Source organism: Strongylocentrotus purpuratus, unplaced genomic scaffold, assembly GCF_000002235.5.
Source record: "Strongylocentrotus purpuratus isolate Spur 01 unplaced genomic scaffold, Spur_5.0 spur5_scaffold_5, whole genome shotgun sequence".
Taxonomy (NCBI): Eukaryota; Metazoa; Echinodermata; class Echinoidea; order Camarodonta; family Strongylocentrotidae; genus Strongylocentrotus; species Strongylocentrotus purpuratus.
The window spans coordinates 36,223,102-36,242,984 of record NW_022145611.1 but is presented as its reverse complement, the minus strand read 5'-3'; positions in this window follow the sequence as shown (position 1 = coordinate 36,242,984).

The following is a 19,883-nucleotide window of genomic DNA, read 5'->3' as shown; positions in this document are numbered from 1 at the left end:
TTGAGACTATATAGCCTTTAGATGGTTTCATTAATGAGATATATCTCGGATCAAATCATATACAGAGTGATGTAATCGAACATTATAGTATCATATTTCCAATTCCCTAAATAAACCTGGAAAACCTCGGTCTTTCGATACGCAAAAGAAGATTACTAAATTTGGCGCATGGTTTAATGTTGTTGGCACTCGGTTTAATGGTGTTGGTTTGTTTGAGACTATAGCCTTTAGATGGTTTCATTTATGAGATATATCTCGGATCAAATCATATACTGATCGATGTTATCAAGCATTTTACTAGTATTAAATTTCCATTTTCCTAAATAAACCCGGGAAATCTCGGTCTTTCGATACACAAAAGAAGATTACTAAATTTGGCACATGGTTTAATGGTGTTGGCACTCGGTTTAATGGTGTTGGTTTGTATGAGACTATATAGCCTTTAGATGGTTTCATTAATGAGATATATCTCGGATCAAATCATATACAGAGTGATGTAATCGAACATTATAGTATCATATTTCCAATTCCCCAAATAAACCCGGAAAACCTCGGTTTTTCGATACACAAAAGAAGATTACAACATTTGGCGCATGGTTTAATGATGTTGGCACTCGGTTTAATGGTGATGAATTGTTTGAGACTATATAGCCTTTAGATGGTTTCATTTATGAGACATATCTCGGATCAAATCATATACTGACCGATGTTTAATATCAAGCATTTTACTAGTATTAAATTTCCATTTTCCTAAATAAACCCGTGAAACCTCGGTCTGTCGACACACAAAAGAACATTACTAAATTTGGCACATGGTTTAATGGTGTTGGCACTCGGTTTAATGGTGTTGGTTTGTTTGAGACCAGAATGCCTTTGCATGGTTTCATTAATGAGATATATATCTAATCAAATCAGACTTAGTGATGTTATCGAGCATCTTACCAGTATCAAATTTCCAATTCCCTAAATAAACCCGGGAAACCTCGGTCTTTCGATACACAAAAGAAGATTACTAAATTTGGCACATGGTTTAATGATGTTGGCACTCGGTTAAATGGTGCAGGTTTGTTTGAGACTATATAGCCTTCAGATGGTTTCATTAATGAGATATATCTCGGATCAAATCATATACAGAGTGATGTAATCGAACATTATAATACCATATTTCCAATTCCCTAAATAAACCCGGAAAGCCTCGGTCTTTCGATACGCAAAAGAAGATTACTAAATTTGGCGCATGGTTTAATGTTGTTGGCACTCGGTTTGATGGTGTTGGTTTGTTTGAGACTATAGCCTTAAGATGGTTTCATTTATGAGATATATCTCTGATCAAATCATATACTGACCGATGTTATCAAGCATTTTACTAGTATTAAATTTCCATTTTCCTAAATAAACCCGTGAAACCTCGGTCTTTCGATACACAAAAGAAGATTACTAAATTTGGCGCATGGTTTAATGGTGTTGGCCCTCGGTTTAATGGTGATGGTCTGTTTGAGACTAGAATGCCTTTGCGTGGTTTCATTAATGACATATATCTTGGATCAAATCATATACAAAGTGATGTACTCGAACATTATAGTATTACAATTTTCATGTTGCTAAATAAACCAGTGAAACCTCGGTATTTCGATATAAAAAATAATCACTAAATTTGGGGGCATGGTTTAATGCTGTTGGCACTCGGTTTAAGATATATTTGAGACTTATAGCCTTTAGATGGTTTTATTAATGAGATATATCGAATCAAATCATATCGAGCAACTTACCAGTATTAAAATACATGAAACGCCTATTATTTTACTAAATATTGTGGCTGTCAACTATTTAAGCAACATGCAAGTAACATTTTGTAAGTGGGTTTAGGTAGGCCTAGGTAGGTAGGAACTGCATTGAACTGCTGGGTGCACATGTTTTCTTTTCTTCAGTTTTCTTTTTTCTACAAATCATCTTTTTGAAAGTTCCTTAGTATGAAGCCACGAAAGAGTAAAATATTATGAAAAAAATACCTATTTGTTATTACAAAACTAGCTAGATTAGGGAGTGTAGTTGCTTTCAATTCTCTGTTCGTACTTGGCTTCACGGAGTAATTCGTCCTCTATGGCGATTCTCTTCATTCCGGAGCAACGTACATGTACTAATACTTACAAACGTACTCGTGTACTAGTACATGTGTATATGACACACTACGCACGCCGCACGTCTGTGACGTAGGGACTAATGAATATTCATGACTCCACTAAAGCTCGTGCCAATATATGCTACCTCGGAAATCTTTTTTTCATTTTTTTACCTTTTTTGTATTTCAAACTCCCTCTTTGGGTTGATATTTCTCAGTTTTTAATGCTTAAATACACTTTTTATTAAATAAAAACGGTTAAAAAAATAAAATAAATAAAAAGCCGACCGTAGATTTCAAGTTCTCAGCACCGAGCGCTTGCTATGAATTCAATGTAGGCCTACGGTACCTCCGTTTCTCTCCCCCCCCCCCCCCATAAGCAGTATTATGTCCCATACTGAGTGAATTTAAATTAAACAATTAATTATATCCTTCAAGCAGGGGCTGTCCGATGCTTCGAGTTAACCTACATACTTCTGGTTAGAGAGAGAGAGAGAGAGAGAGAGAGAGAGAGAGAGAGAGACATGGAGAGGGAGGGAGAGACCGAGTGTTGCATGTGTCCATTAGTCGATGGCATGTCTGGAAACAGCTTTCTAATGATGAGAAATAGAATTTATTGACGTTTAACGATACAGGTGGTTTAATCATATTACCAGTAATGGTATGAATAAGTTCGCACTTATGGAAATAATATTTCATATTCTAACTAATTTTATAAGCATGTGGCTCGGAAATCATACTCAAATCATTGTATTTAAATCTAGTTATATATTTGTTCAATATTATTACTGGAGGAGGGGCGGTAATAGAGTTGCATGAAGAAAAAAAAAAGTTGATCAAAAAAAGATCCTATCAAAACAAATCAAATTATATCCATACGCCCTCTTCATGTATTGTGTTTACATTGAAATTCATCTTCATACATTAGGCGTTGACAAAAAAAGATGTTGTATTGCCCATGCGACCGACCCTAAAATCTCTTTTTAACCATTTTTTAGAGAAAAAAATGTTTAATGAATAAAAATAAAAAATGCATTTAAGCATTCATAACTGAGAAATATCCATCCAAAGAGAGAGGAAAAAAATATTCACAAATAAATGCAGTCAAAACTGAAATATATCAGCCCAAAAAGGGAGAAGAAAAAAGAAGAAAAAAAGATTTCCGACCGACCGACTCATGTTTAGGCACCTGAAGTGCAATACAACATCTTTTTTTGTTAGCGGCCCAGGCACGGATCCAGGATTTATTAGGGGGGAGGCCCAAATTTGAAATCAAATTGAAATTTAGTGTGCTGAAATTTTAAAATCGTGCCGGCCGATATTTCGCTCAGTGGGTGAGGGGTGGGAGGGGGGGGGGGTAGGGAGCACTATTTTTCTTTTTCTATTTTGACATCGAAAATTTGAAAAATCGACCACCCCCCCCCCCCCCCCCTCTTGAGCAAAAAACAAGGGTAAATTTCTGGTCACAATTTTTTTTTTGCGCCAGGGGGGGGGGGGCAAGGCCCGCTCGGCCCCCCCCCCTCTGGATCCACGCCTGGTTAGGCCTTATGGGAGTTATTGGCTTACTACAGGATGCCAACCAGTCACTGTTCATTATCAATCAAAATTCTTGGTGGTATAGAGAAAAGTCGTTTACTTTGTATGGACCTACCGGGTCTACTTTCGCGTAATTCAACATGTAATTCTACACAAGGCGTATTACAGGGGGGGGGGGGGTGATTTCTTTAATGACCGGGGAGGGGGGGGGGGGAAACGCGAGGGACGAGGGAGCAGTGGCGTAATGAGCAAAACAACATTTTTTTTTTTTTGGGGGGGGCAGAAAAAAATCCGCAACACCACCACTCTTACATGTAACGCAGGCCCTGGGAACGTTTTTCAAAGTGTGGGGGGGGGGGCTAAAGTATTTACGATCAGGTAGAGCAAAGCAAAGCAAAGTGGAGCGTAAATTGGCGTGGGGTCCAGGGGCAAAGCCCCGGCGCGGTGTCAAGGGGCGGAGCCTCATAAAGCTCAGAGGTTTTAGGCATTTAATTACGGTCAGATGAGCATAAAATATTTGATACCTTAATTGTGACACTGGCATGCAGGTCACTTATTGGAGTGGGGTTTAGCGGGCGATCCCCCAGAAGCTCAGGGGTTTTAGGCATTAAATTACGATCAGGTGAGCATCCAGGGGCCGCCTTAGGAAACTTGGTGGGGTCCAGGAGGCAGAGCCCCCGAAAACTCAGGGAAAAATCATGCCATTTCAACAACATATGTAAATCACTGGTATCGAATTAGAAATAAACCACGAGTGAAGTTCATTTGGGAGAACTGTCCCCAAACCCCCTCCCCCCATCAGTACGCAAGTGCGATGGAGCATAGTGAACGAGAGGGGTGAAGGTGACAGAATTAACTACCCTCCCACAGGTTTTTGAAGTTTTGTTGTATCAAAAAATTACATTCCTTAGCAAAACTATAGTTTAAAAACAAGCAATATACTTTTTCACACTTCAATTTTCTCGGTATTTACTTGTACATTTTTAAGGATATTATGCGAGGGAGCGTAGCTACCGAGTGAAAAGATTTTTGCATTTTTATTTGTCTAAATGCTGTAATCTTGGGCCCTCTAGAGCCTAAAAGTGTGTTGCAGTGTTAGTCAGTATTTCCTATACATTTTTTTTTTGCACTTTTTCCCTCACGGGATCGCCACCCCTGGCGTATTATATATCTTTCGATTTCGTGAGAAAATTCATTTTACTGGCTTGACGTGTCATTCTATAATTATAATTACCTTGAACTGATTTCAAGTCATTCATCAATGTATACGATTTGGGACAATTACGGGTAATAACTCCCTAAAACGTTCCACAAATGACAATAAGACCTGAAAATATGAGCCATTGCACAATATTATTTTCCATGAACTATTGCGCAAGACATCAGACCCCTGGAAAATTCCACAAAATGATTAAAATAAAAACTTTTATGAGTGAATGCACACACGAAATGTGTTTACGGAATTTGCAGTCAAGATTAAAAATACGCTTCCTAGGACAGCAAAATGAATAGCGTATCACAGTTTATAATTGAGAACAGACTCATGCATTCAATTTAGCTTTAAGTGAATTGGGATTATTGTTGTTGTATTGTAACACCAGGCACGCAGCCACGGGGCGGGGCGGGGGGGGGGGGGGGGGGGGCACGTGCCTCCCCCCCCCCCCCCAAAAAAAAATCCAAGATCGGTTGAACTTTTTTAGACCCCTCCCCAGAACGTCGAACAATTACATTTATGTGCCCCCCCCCCCAAAAAAAAAAATCAACAACAACAACAACAACATCAAACTCTGGCTACGGGCCTGTGTAACACAACAATATGCTGCAGCATCTGCAACAACAACGTGCGCTACTTTTAGTAGTAGAAGTAGTAACAAAAGTAGTAAAAAAAAATGGTAGTCCGAAAGCTAAATTACATTGCAAGTTTTACAAGCTCAGTTTTAAAGATAAACTTGAGTTCTGGTAAAAAAAAAAAAAAATGAATTCTCACAGAATTAAACGAAACTTACACTGAATGTTCAAGATTTCAAATAAATGTCATGTGCCAAACAATTTTAGAAGAAAATGTATACTGGCTGAGTAATGAGCATAGAAAGATAAGGAAATCAAGGTATAGTAGTCCCGACACCATTTGTGTAGGCCCATCAAAGAGATACTAGGTATCTCTTTGGTCCCATATACATCTTTATGTATACAGTGCTTGTTACTTTACCAAGATTGGGCCAAATTTATTATGATTTTGACCCACCCCCCCCCCCACTCAGTGTTATTTAGGGTACGCATATACGTGTTCCCAGCGACCCCCCCCCCCCTTTCAGCTAAAGTCCGGTGTGTAAAGTCAATACGGGTCGACCTTTTTCTTTTGTTATACGAGCCTTTTCAGCACCCCCGCCCTTTTCAGCAAAAGTCCGGTGTGCAAAGTCAATACGGCAGGCGCGGATCCAGGATTTCTCTTCTTTTTCTTTTTTTTTGTTGCTCCCAAACATTTGAAAATCGCGCCAGCCGAAAAGTCACTTAGTGGGGGGGGGGGGGGGGGGGGGGGGGGGGGGGGGGGGGGGGGGGGGGGGGGGTAGTAGTGAGCACAATTTTTTTTTTTTGCTCCAGAAAATTTGAAAATCGCGCCGGTCGAAAAAGTCGCTCAGTGGGGGAGGGGGGGGGGGGGGGGGGACGTGAGCACATTTTTTTTTTTTGGGGGGGGGCCTCGGAAATTTGAAAATTTGCACCCCCCTTGAGCGCCATCCCCAAAAAAAGCTAAAAATCACGTGTTTTTTTTTCCTAGGGGTGGGGCCCAGGTCCCCCCTGGATCCGCCACGGCAATACGAGTAGACCTTTTTCTTTTGTTACGAGCTGGAGAGTTTGGGAACACGCATGGTATCCCTCCCTTCACAGATGGAGTGGGGGGGGGGGATTTGATGAGATTTGCTTTGAGCCTATTACCCTAAAAACACTTTAAAACAGTCCTGTAAACTGTTTATAGAGTTTCTGGTTCTGACCCACAGGGCCCCTTAGGAGAAACTTCAAGACCCTGTGGGTCTTAACATATGCCACACTTTACTTTCATTGTGTTTATATTGGGTTTTCTACAACAAACGAACATTTTCAGCCAAATTATATGTCTTGAAATGCCTAAAACAGTGCATGGTACGTAGGCCCCTATAATATGGGCACTTTGAGCACTTTGGTCAATAATATATCATCTTTAGCATTAAATTTTACTTAAGAAACCGCATTCAAATAAAGGTGAACACCGTTCCCTTTTGGTGCCGTCTGTATACCTAACTAATTAAAGCTATATACAGTATATAACAAAATGAATATTGGCGATTGCCTTCATCTTTAATATTATCTGATCATTATAGGTCATTCATTTGTCTGTATGAAATCATTGCAGGTGCTTTGGTAATACTACTACGACCATTGCACCTGCTTTTCCCTGTCCCTAATCAATCAATGGGTGTATTTGAAAAATGTTTTGGCAGGTATAAGCTCGCATGGTTGACCAGTATATTAAGTCAATGTTTAGACCTACACTCAATCATGTGAACGAAAATTGATACCATGAATGGAAGTTTGAAAGATGCACTTCTTATCCATTGACATTGATCGGGGGCATATACAGGGGAACCTACCCCAAGCGGCAAAAAAAAAACAAGAAAGAAAGACAAAAGTAGGAAAGAGAGATAATTATGGAGAAATAAAAGGAAAGAGGGGGAATGGCAACGTGAAAGGAAGACGATATGAATTACATTCCACACCCTCCAAGCGCGTAGCCAGGATTTTATTTTAGGGGGGGGGGTAGTGAGCACGCGAAGCGTGCGAATCACTTAAAGAGCGCGCACAGCGCGCTCCCTAGGGGGTGGGTGCAGGGAAGGGGGGAGTTTTCCCCAAAGACGTTTAAATATTTTTTTTGGGGGGCCGGCGTTTTTTTTGGGGGGCGACCGCCCCCACCGCCTCCCTGGCTACGCGCCTGACACCCTCCTCTTTGTCTATTTCTGTTTCCCCCCCCCCCCTGAAATCGGTCCCTTAGTACCTGGACCTACTACTACGCTACGCTACAGTGATTGGCAGTACTCTCTGGCATCATCATTGCATTTATGTTTCAGTAAAAGTTCAGCACTACAATGTTTATTATCTCAGGCCATCGTCTGCATACAGCTAAGATTGCGAAGCGGGTGAACGACTGCGAATCATAATTTCTATATCCACAGAAAACAAATGCAGAGATTGGCTCTTGAAATATCTATCCGTAGTCTTATCATCATTGGTAAGACTTTGGTTCGTAATTCCTGATTAACCTTGAAGGCGCTTGGTCATAAAACAAAAGATTATTGAATAAATTCAGCAAGGATGCTATAAAAAGGTATCACTTGATTACTTCTTTGGCTTCTGGTATCCTTAGATTTATCACGCGAAGAGACCAAGAGACAATCTGGAGCTGAGACACGCCTTAATGATGACGTTCCCCCATCATATCCTCCTCTCCTCGAGATGATTGTCAGCCTGGTCCAACCTCTTTGCATTCTTGACATTCACTACCCAGCTGGGAGGGTAATAGGCTATGCCCAAACAAGGACCGAGGTCAATTAAACGAGGAAGCGGACCCGAGAGCTCCGCGGCGAGAGGAATGAGATAAGTGATTGTAGAGAGCTGCATGTAGAGCAGTTATCTACGCTTGATGTAAACTCCTTCTCCTATAGAGAGAAATGGGTCATTGCAATTACCATTGGCAGTGGTTGGAAAAGCACTTCCGACATCAGAGATGTATAGTAACTAAAATAGAATCTTAAAGTAGATAGGTGAAGGGTCAGTTTCTATTTTTACTCGAAATTGGAACTAGAAATACATGTATACCCCATAATGATGGGAGAATCGTTACCATTAAGCATGTCTCGTAGATGAATCATTCATTACCAGAGAAAAGTCAGTAGCAAAATCAGTGAAAATTACTTTTATATAGGCCTATTTAAAAATTCATGGAACTAAATATTAGGGAAATGTGCTTTTGATAATATTCTACCTTCTAAGTGATGTGATATGTTTGAGATCTCTCTCTTTTTTTTTAATAGTATTGATACGAATTTCCCATGATAAAATCAACATGGGAAAATGATTTTTTTTTAAAAGGGGCATCTACAAAGGGAAAAATTTACAAAACCTACACCATGTTTAGACATTGGTATATATACCCCTTCATCGTCATGATTGTGATTACACTATACCAGGGATGATATCAATATTTGTTTCTTTCTTCACGTGGTACAAGATACTGCTTAATTAAGCAACATACTTCACAGTTGGGTATGATGGTCTGAATATTGATTTTCGAGCGAGCGAAGCAAACGAGCAAATATTATAAAATTTGCGAGGTCCCAGTGCGAAAAATTACATCTTAAAAAGAAGACAAAATAAAACCCTGATGAGTAATAATCACAATTTAATTTTAAAAATTTGAACATTTCTTTTATAAGTAATATAATTATAACATCTATAAATGCGAACGAGCGTAGCGAGCGAGCCCTAGGGAAAATTAAAGAAAAAGGGGCTCTAAGTCGCCTTGAATTAGGGGTGCATGTTTGATATGGAGAAAGGAAAAGTATAGGCACTTATCAAAAAGAAAAGCACAGTTATTAGAAAAGAAAAAGGGCACGTGTCAAAATAAAAGAGGCACTTTTCAGAGGTGAAAAGTGGCATTTAAGAGAAAGTGAAGGGAGTTCGTACTAAGAAGGAAAAAGTACACTTATTAAAAAGGAAGAGGGGCATGAGTCAGAGGAAAAAGGCAAAAATATCAGATGGGGAAAGAGCCTATGTAAAAAGGGGCTTTTGGGGGTACCTGAAAGAATGGGGGCACAGTACCCCCCCCCCCCCCTTCCCACCGGGAGTGCCGCCTCTGACATGAAGGGCAACAATGAGAGAAACAACCCGGAAAATCATGTCATTTCAGCAACATTTTGTAAATCACTGCATGGTATCGAATTAAAAATAAACCACGTTTGAATTTTATGTGGGGGTCAACGACTTTATAGTCTGATAATTATCCTTATATTGTTCATTTTAATTACACGGCTATTTTTTATAATTTTACAAAAATCGCACAGTTAGCACATAAATTATCAATAATGTTTAGTCTTCAGCATTTATTATAAGTTTTTGTTGGATTCCATAAAATTGTACTTTCCGTCAATGTAGAGGTGTCGTGGTCGAGTGGATACGTCAGCGGAATGTCGGTCACAAGGTCCGCGGTTCGAGTCCCGCCGCGGCATTGATGTCCTTTTGGTAAGACATTGACCTACATTTGCCACACTCAACCCAGGTGATGTAAATGGGTACCTGACAGGAATTAATTCCTTGAAAAGCTATAGCGCTGTTATAAAGCAAGGGTAATAATCGGGAGCGCCCAGGAGCCTGTCAAGTTTGACAGATATGAGAGCTATACAACGGAACCCAATATTATTATTAATACCAGACCGCATGGTTACCTTTAAACCAGTCAATACACAAGGTGCAGCTAAACCCTCAATGTACTACTCCACAAGCACACAACCCCATTCAGAACGTGAGAATCGACCGGACGGACGCCACAAGCATTATTATAATCGCGTACGAATAATACTACAACGTGCATCGTACAAACTCGTATGCATTCGTGGTGAACGTTTTGACATGTGTCGTAGAACACTTACATAATTACCATGTCCATTTCATGCATTAATATACACATCTGTTTTTCTCCTTTGGTATTGATGTAAAGGAATGCGATGTGATGTATAAACCTACATCCCATCTCTTTATCAAGCTGTCATGTTTCATTGAGATGAACACACTTTCTATTCGAAGCGATTAGCCAGGATGATGATGATGATAATGATGAGTGTGGCTTTATGGTTTATGCAGATGATAATGCAATGAAATAATAATCTATATTGAAAAAGATAAAGTGCGTATTAAAGAAATAAGAATCATGTAAAATGGGATTATCGCCTACAACTCACCAAGTCAATATGAGGCTAAATTTAATTCAATTGAAAACACAACACTATTCAGCATTTATTTAGACGAGTGAACATAAACGTATTTCAACCCATATTTATGTCGGAAATTTTTTCTCAGTAAGCTTTTGTGTTTCTCTCACCCTCTGCATATTTCTGTCTCTAAAGCTCTGTGTCTCTCTTGCGAATGCATGTAACCATGTATGTCTTGTTTCCTCCAGTGATATGAATGTTTGTCTACCACTCTTTACCCTTAATTATTTTAGTTTTTTCTGTCTGTATGTCTCTTTCTCTCTCTCCCATCTCTCCTACCACCCCTCTCTTTCTCTCTCTCCTCCTCTCTCTCCTACCACCCCTCTCTTTCTCTCTCTCCCATCTCTCCTACCACCCCTCTCTTTCCTCTCTCTCCCATCTCTCCTACCACCCCTCTCTTTCTCTCTCTCTCCCCCTTTCTCTGTTTCACCCCTTTCTCCTAGCTGTCCCTCCTCTTTTTTCACACTCTTTTCTCTTTTTGGTTTGTCTGCCTCGATCCTCCCCTCTCTTATATATCTATCTGTCTCTCTATCTATTCCTCCCTCCCTCCCCTCTCCCTCATCCCCTCTCCTCCCCATCCTCCTCTTCCTCCTCCTTCTCCTCCTCGCCCTCCTCCTACCCTCTCTCTCTCTCTCTCTCCTCTCTCTCTCTCTCTCTCTCTCTCTCTCTGTGTTAGTGTCTGGTGGCCATACACCTTGCATTATAATTATGCTTTGTATTGTCGCCCGTGTAGTGCGTGCTGTTGCTAGCTTCCCAAAGATGCGTTCCCTCGGCTCCTCGAATGTTCCACCGGCCTCGCATTATTACACAACACACACGAGACATAGAGAAATATAAGAAAACACATAGTCCATTCATACTAACACACAAACCTTAATGATATGTATTGGATCAAGGCAGTATTGAATCCCTAGTATAGTGTATAGCAACACATAGAGCTGAAATATGAAAAACATGCTTTTAGGCCATAGCGATGAGAAAGGTATTACACTATTTTATCCTGTAAGACGAATAGTACATTGAATGCGGACTAATAAAAACCAAGTAATACAGATGCTAAGAATTAAATGAACGTATATATGATTGAATTAATTGTATGGTAGTTCCTAAAATGATTGCTGACAATTCTATCGTGAATTATATTTTACAATGCAATTTAGATTTGTCCAATATCATCTCATAATCAATCTCATTTATCAAGCCTTATGAGGCTAAGACTGCAGAAACCAGAAATATTCCATTTTGAGACATCATCCATCATCACCCTAAAGGAAACAAGGTCTAATATTAACCCCTCTTCGATTAAATCGTCTTTGACCTGTAACCAGAGTAGTAATAATACATACATAACGATGCATCTAACAGACTTCTCACACATACAGCTGAGATCATCTTTCATAATGAGCTGTGATTGATTCTAGAATTCTGAGGTCATCTTGTGGATCACCGGGGAAGACTATAGAGTTAATTAATATGAACAATGGGGAATGACTACTGTACGAGAAATGAGGTGGTAGTGGTGGTAATGGTTATGGTGATGTTGTTTATGATGATGATGATGATGATGGTGATGATGATGAAGATGATGAAAGTAATGATGATGAGGATGAAAATGATAATGATGATGATGATGGTGAGGAGGAGGAGGAGGAAGAAGACGAGGAGGATATTGACGACTAAACGACAATGATGATGCTTATCATGATGATGAGGATGATATGCGGCTCGGTCAGACCATGGACCCTTCTTCTAGTAGGGTCCATGGTCAAACACACACAGGATTGTATGGCTTTCATCGAAAGGGTGCGGTGCGGGGCGGTGTGGTGTGCTCAACGCACCCATTCGATAAAAGAGGGGGGGGGGGGCCTTTTCTCGAAAGGGTGCGTTGAGAGCGGAGTACCGTTTTAACACACCCTTTCGATGAAAGCGGGGGGGCTTTTCTCGAAAGGGTGCGTCGACTAGTCTTTCGCATCAGTCGTTTAAAATGAGGATCTCGGACAGAAGGTAATAGTTGCCAATTTAAGTATATCGAAAATGTATTAAATAAAATGGAATGGTCTTGATTACAGAGTGGTCTTTTCGTTATTACTATGTTGATGGGGGAGACACAGAGAAGGAAAAAAGGGAAAGGGAAGATAAAAGGAAAGAAAGAAGAATAAGAAGAGAAGAGGGAAAGGTGGGGGGGCGAAGGACTCTTGCCCCCCCCCCCCGCCAAAAAATAAATCAGAGAGAGAGAGAAGGGAAAGGGAAAGAGAAGATAAAAGGAAAGAAAGAAGAGGAAGAAGAAGAAAAGAGGTAAACGGGGGCAAAGGGCTTTTGCCTCTCCCCCCCCCCCCCCGCTAACAAATAAATAGGAGAGAGAGAGAAGGGAAAGGGAAAGGGAAAGAGAAGGGAAAGGGAAAGGAAAGAGAAGATAAAAGGAAAGAAAGAAGAGGAAGAAGAAGAAGAGGGAAACGTGGGCAAAGGGCTTTTGCCTCCTCCCCCCCCCCCCCCGCCAACAAAAAAATAGGAGAGAGAGAGAGAGAGAGAGAGAGAAGGGAAAGGGAAAGGAAAGAAAATATAAAAGGAAAGAAAGGAGAACAAGAAGGAAAGAGGGAAATGGGGGAAGGGCAAAAGGCTCTTGCCTCCTCCCTCCCCCCCCCCCTTCCCGCCAAAAAATTAATAAGAGAGAGAGAGAGAAGGGAGAGGGAAAGAAAATCTAAAAGGAAAGAAAGAAGAGGAAAAAGAATAAGAAAAGAGGGAAAGGGGGCGAAGGGCTCTTGCCAACAAAATAAATAAGAGAGAGAGAGAGAAGGGAAAGGGAATGAGAAGATAAAAGGAAAGAAAGAAGAGGAAAAAGAATAAGAAAAGAGGGAAAGGGGGCGAAGGGCTCTTGCCCTCCCCCCCCCCCCCCCGCCAAAAATAAATAAGAGAGAGAGAAGGGAGAGGGAAAGAAAATATAAGAGGAAAGAAAGAAGAGGAATAAGAAGGAAAGAGGGAAACGGGGGAAGGGCGAAGAGCTGTTGCCCCCCCCCCCCCCCGCCAACAAAATAAATAAGAGAGAGAGAGAGTGAAGGGAAAGGGAAAGAAAATATAAAGGAAAGAAAGAAGAGGAAAAAGAATAAGAAAAGAGGAAAACAGGGGCGAAGGGCTCTTGCCTCCTCCCTCCCCCCCCCCCCCGCCAAAAAATAAATAAGAGAGAGAGAGAGAATCTGTTCTGATCCTGGTCCTGATCCTCAAGAGGGATATAAAGATGACCAATAAGAACGTTATCGTTCGAGAGAGAGTGTTTGTTGCTTCTAGAACACATTTTAGAATTAAGTCCCATCACATTGCAGTTGTGGGGAGGGACTATGATTATATTACCCCCTTGGATGGCTTCCCAGAGTCTGGCTTTGAAGGTTTCGACTGCGTCGCAGGCAAAGATGCTGGGGGGGGGGGGGAAAGTAAATTCCAGGCCCGTATGGTTCTTGGAAGAAGGTGAGTCGATATATATCCGTCTTGCATCTTATGTTGGAGAAGGAGAGGGAAAGAGAAGATAAAAGGAAAGAAAGAAGAGGAAGAGGAAGACGAATTTGTGTTCTGCCAGTGTCACAAATAGATATATAAATATGCTCATCTGACGATAATTTGATGTATAAAACCCCTCACCTTCTTGGGGCTCCGCCCCTTGGATCCAACACCAATTTGTGTCCTTCCAGTGTCACAAATAGATATAAAAATATGCTCATCTGACCGTTATTTATTGCCCAAAACCCCTGAGCTTCCGGGTGCTCCACCCCCTGGACCCCACGCCAATTCGTGACCCCTGTGTCACAAATAAGGTATAAAATAATAATTATTTAATGGACAAAACTCCTGAGCTTCTGGGGCTCCGCCCCCTGGACCCAACCCAAATTGTGTCCTGCCACTGTCACAAATAAGGTATAAAATTATGCTCATCCGACGTTAATTTTGATGTTTAATACCCCTGAGCTTCTGAGGGCTCCGCCCTGTGAAAAAAAAACGTGTAAAAAAAAAAACACGTTAATTTTTACCGTTTTTGGGAGATACCCCCCCCCCTGGCGTTCAAGGGGGGGGGGGTACGATTTTTCAAATTTTTGAGGGCCCCAAAAAAGATTAGTGCTCTCTAGTAATTTCGCGACTACTCCGGAACCGCGGCAGATATAAAGTTTTTCTTTCATGACTTTTTTCTTTCGAGTCTTACGCATCTTTTGAAATATTTTTTTGTTGAAAATCGGACGTATAATTGCGGAGTCACGTGACCTTTTGTTTTTGCATGTCAGCCCTAAAATCGCTCATTTTTGTGATTTAAGTACCAAACATATGGAAATACCATTTATTCTTTTAAAAAAAGAGAAAACATTGGTTATTTGGTCTTGTTTCAAGTAAATGTGTTTGATTTTGGGTAAAAATAGTTGAATTGTGGTTAGAAATGAAATGAAATAACAAAATAATATAGTACATAAATACAAATTATCAAAACAAGAGATAGCATAGGGATAAACTGGCTCTTCCAACTTTGTTGTCGTATTATCATTCTAACGAATATATGAAGTGAAAAAGAACGCTCGAATATGAATTATATATGATTTATGGGTAAAAATGTGAATTCTCTGACCTTGTTTGCATAAATTACCATAAATATGCATTTTCGCGGCGATCGGCTGTGAAACGGCCGAGATCTTAGGGGACCCCCCCCCCCCACCCTCAAGTCCACTCCAATCACATTGAAAAAAAGTATGACTTAAATCATCTCTCTCATCATTATACCGCTATAGTATTCATGTTTTTAATATTATTTATTGTCCATTAAACAAGTTCATAGAGAAAATACTTATCTCTCTGCAACATTAAATAAGTATCTTCATTAATATGTCTTAATTTGTATTGATAGCCTTGTGGTCGCCAACAGTGGCGAAGGCAGGGGCGTCTCCAAAGGGGGTGTGGGGTGCGACACCCCCCCCCCCCCCACCTGTCAGGATATTGTCGGTAAAATTGCGCTGCCGTCGGGAAAAAAGAGAAAAGGGGGAGGAAAAAAGAGAGTAAAAGGGAAAGAAAAGAAAAAAAGAAAAAGAAAAGAAAAAGAAAAGAAAGGAAAGAAAAGAGAGAAAGAAAAGAAAGAAAGAGAAAAACGAAAAAGAGGGAGAATAGGAAAGAAAGGAGGCAAGAGCCCTTTGCCCCCGTTACCCTCTTCTCTTCTTCTTCCTCTTCTTTCTTTCCTTTTATCATCTCTTTCCCTTTTCCTCTCTCTCTCTCTTATTTATTTTTTGCGGGGGGGGGAGGAGGCAACAGCCCTTCACCCCCGTTTCCCTCTTTTCTTCTTATTCTTTCTTTCTTTCCTTTTATCTTCTCTTTCCCTTTCCCTTCTCTCTCTCTCTTATTTATTTTTTTGGCGGGGGGGGGAGGGGAAGGAGGGCTAGGAGGCAAGAGCCCTTCGCCCCGTTGCCTTCTTTTTCCTCTTGTTTCTTTCCTTTTATCTTCTCTTTCCCTTTCCCTTTCCTTCTCTCTCTTACTTATCTTTTGGCGGGGGGGGGGGGAGGAGGAGGCAAGAGCCCCTCTTTTCTTCTTCTTATTCTTCTTCCTTTCCTTTTTTATTCTCTTTCCCTTTCCCTTTCCCTTCTCTCTTTCTCTCTTATTTATTTTTTGGCGGGGGGGGGGGAGGCAAGAGCCTTTCGCCCCCGTTTCCCTCTTTTCTTCTTCTTCTTCCTCTTCTTTCTTTCCTTTTATATTTTCTTTCCCTTTCCCTTCTCTCTCTCTCTCTTATTTATTTGTTGGCAGGGGGGAGGCAAGAGCCCTTCGCCCCCTTTCCCTCTTTTCTTATTCTTTTTCATCTTCTTTCTTTCCTTTTAGATTTCTTTCCCTCTCCCTTCTCTCTCTCTCTCTCTGTTATTTATTTTTTTGGCGGGAGGTGGTGGGGGGGAGGTAAGAACCTTTCGCCCTTCCTCCGTATCTATCTTTCCTTCTTCTTCTTCTTTCTTTCCTTTTATATTTTCTTTCCCTTTCTCTTCTCTCTCTCTCTCTCTCTCTCTCTCTCTCTCTCTCCTATTTATTTGTTGGCGGGGGGGGGGAGGAGGCAAGAGCCCTTCGCCCCCGTTTCCCTCTTTTCTTTTTATTCTTCTTCCTCGATCTTCTTTCTTTCCTTTTATATTCTCTTTCCATTTCCCTTTCCCTTCTCTCTCTCTCTTTCTCTCTCTCTCTCTCCCTTTCGCCCTTCCCCCGTTTCCCTCTTTCCTTCTTCTTCTTTTTCTTTCTTTCCTTTTATATTTCTTTCCCTTCCCTTTCCCTTCTCTCTATCTCTCTCTCTCTCTCTACTATTTATTTGTTGGTGGGGGGGGGGGGGGGGAGAGGCAAAAGCCCTTTGCCCCCGTTTCCCTCTTTTCTTCTTTCTTTCCTTTTATCTTCTCTTTCCCTTTCCCTTTCCCTTCTCTCTCTCTCTGATTTATTTTTTGGCGGGGGGGGGGGGGGGGGCAAGAGTCCTTCGCCCCCCCCCGTTTCCCTCTTCTCTTCTTATTCTTCTTTCTTTCCTTTTATCTTCCCTTTCCCTTTCTTTTTTCCTTCTCTCTGTCTCCCCATCAAAGAGACCACTCTGTAATCAAGGCCATTCCATTTTATTTAATACATTTTCGATATACTTAAATTGGCAACTATTACCTTCTGTCCGAGATCCTCATTTTAAACGACTGATGCGAAAGACTAGTCGACGCACCTTTTCGAGAAAAGCCCCCCCCCCCCCCCCCCCCCCCCCCCCCCCCCCCCCCCCCCCCCCCCCCCCCCCCCCCCCCCCCCGCTTTCATCGAAAGGGTGTGTTAAAACGGTACTCCGCTCTCAACGCACCCTTTCGAGAAAAGGCCCCCCTCTTTTATCGAATGGGTGCGTTGAGCACACCACACCGCGCCGCACCGCACCGCACCCTTTCGATGAAAGCCGGATTGTATGCACCAGCTTACACTACTTACACTACGACTGAGCTGCCCTCTCCCCATGAAAACCATGCCAATGCTATACGAATCTACGCGAATGACGTCATGAAGCATGATTGAGACCTGTCAGTCTAGAAAAAATAAACCTGATTTCTAGTCCACTACAAAGTACAATCCGTAACTCGACCCACTTCATGTTGACACACATTGGCAGCTGTGTATGTACATGTACATTGCAGTAAAAAATAACTCGAGGTGAAATATAAGATCCGCAAGGGCAAAAAAAGAGGTTCGCTTGTGTAAAGCATTAATAACATTTCATTCCTAACTCATGTGCCAAATATAATGTAACTATAGCTCAATATAACAACAAAGTTGGATAAGGAACCATAATTTATGTATATTTAGTTTGGTCGCATCAAGCTTCGCATTATCTACATGTATGTATATTGCATAAAAATAACTCGTGAAGACAGAAATTGTGATCATTTTTATAGTGTACTGGGGATGCGCATTATGGTTGTGTTCAATATAATTGACCATGTTGAGGCACTTATTGTTATTAATATGATTCTCAGTATCGTTCATTTAATACATTATCCATATAGCATTGGCAATTATCACTTAATAAATTATTATTGCTGGACACAAAGTCCTGGAGCTGAATAATTACTCAGCGATCGTGTGTCATAAATTATGTTGTACAAATTATAATGTGTTGAAATTTGCCATGTCAGTACTACAGAGCTGTAGCTTATGCTGGATTTCAACACAACATAAATAAATTGGTTATCATATTCACCAAGTCAAGGAAATCGATGTCAAAGTAATTTATTTTACTTTATTGTTTTCCGTTGGACTTACATAATTCTGACAGCCATAATTTAGGTAGGAGTTAAAGAAAGAAATGTTCAAGTTAGGAAGCCCATGCAAGCTTCTGTCCTCGTATTGGATGGATGTCTTCTCTTTTGAAAGGATATTATGCAGTCAAGAGAATCCCCATAGGCCTAATTATATTTTTGCTTTGGTTTATGTAACCATAGGTTTTGATTTTAGTTTTATTATCGTAATAGCCTAAATGGCTGTACATTTATTCGAGATACTGTTAACTACCATGAACATTATTACACCCCAGTATAAAACATACAATGGATAAAATATAGACAGTTTTATTTGAGTACACTACTCTACGAGTCCTACACATAAAAAAATCCTCTATGTGGGCATGCCTTGAACAATAATGCATGGCCCTACAAAGGAATTTTTCCTGTTGGGGACCGGGGGAAATGCAATGAACTCATTGATAATTGATTGCATTTTCGTTTTTTTTTGTATTTGTGGGGGCGGCGACGTACCCTAGCCCCCGCTGCGTAGAGTCATGATTCAGTGGCTAAGCAATGGCCTCATTACTGTGAGGCCCCAGAATAAAAACCGTGTCGATCAGCTATATTAGTGCCCTTTTGTGAGGCATAAATCCTCATTACTGTCAGTTATGACTGAAGGACGTAGGTCCCTAGTTGATTAGCATAGTAGCACACACCCGCTTTAGCAGTCACGCAAAACAAACACTCGCAAATATATATATTCAATCAAATAGAATGTATACTATTTTTTAGATCTATTAGGAATAAATCATTGTCCAAATCATTCCATAACTTGGGGTAAAAGTAATTATTCCACCATTATGACCAACAGTGTATTTCAATTGAGGGGTTGAAAGTTTTTTTCTTTTGTTGAGGCATTTTATTGAAAATTTAAATCAATAATATATTTATAAACAGGAGCTCTAATATAAATATCGATATTGGTGACAGAAATAGAAGGAAGAAAATCAAACCAAATAAACAATTGACTTATAGTATAGCATTTAATTGGTTATTTAAGTCATATTAATAATTTAAAAAAAACTATGAAAAGAACAGTTCACGTATAGTTTGATGGGTTTTACATATCCATAGCCATAATTATTGATACAATTAACGCTTCAATATCTGGACCATTCTGTAAGAAGAAGAAGCAGAAAAAGAAGAAGAAGAAGAAGAAAAAGAAAGGTAAAAGAAGGAGAAGAAGAAGAAGAAGACAGTAAGAAAGAAAGAAAGACATGTTTTATGTGGCAGAGTTTAAATGCATGGCTTTCAAGTGAGATTGCAAGAAGTTTTATGTGTGGAGTGCAGCCATGATTTTTGCAAATGTCAAAAAGAGGCTGTATGAGCGTGTTGGATCTTGAATTATTGTGCTGGTAAAGGTCATACAGATAAAACCATGTATTTACACGAATGGATCTGGAGGGCCGAAAGACACCCCCCCCCC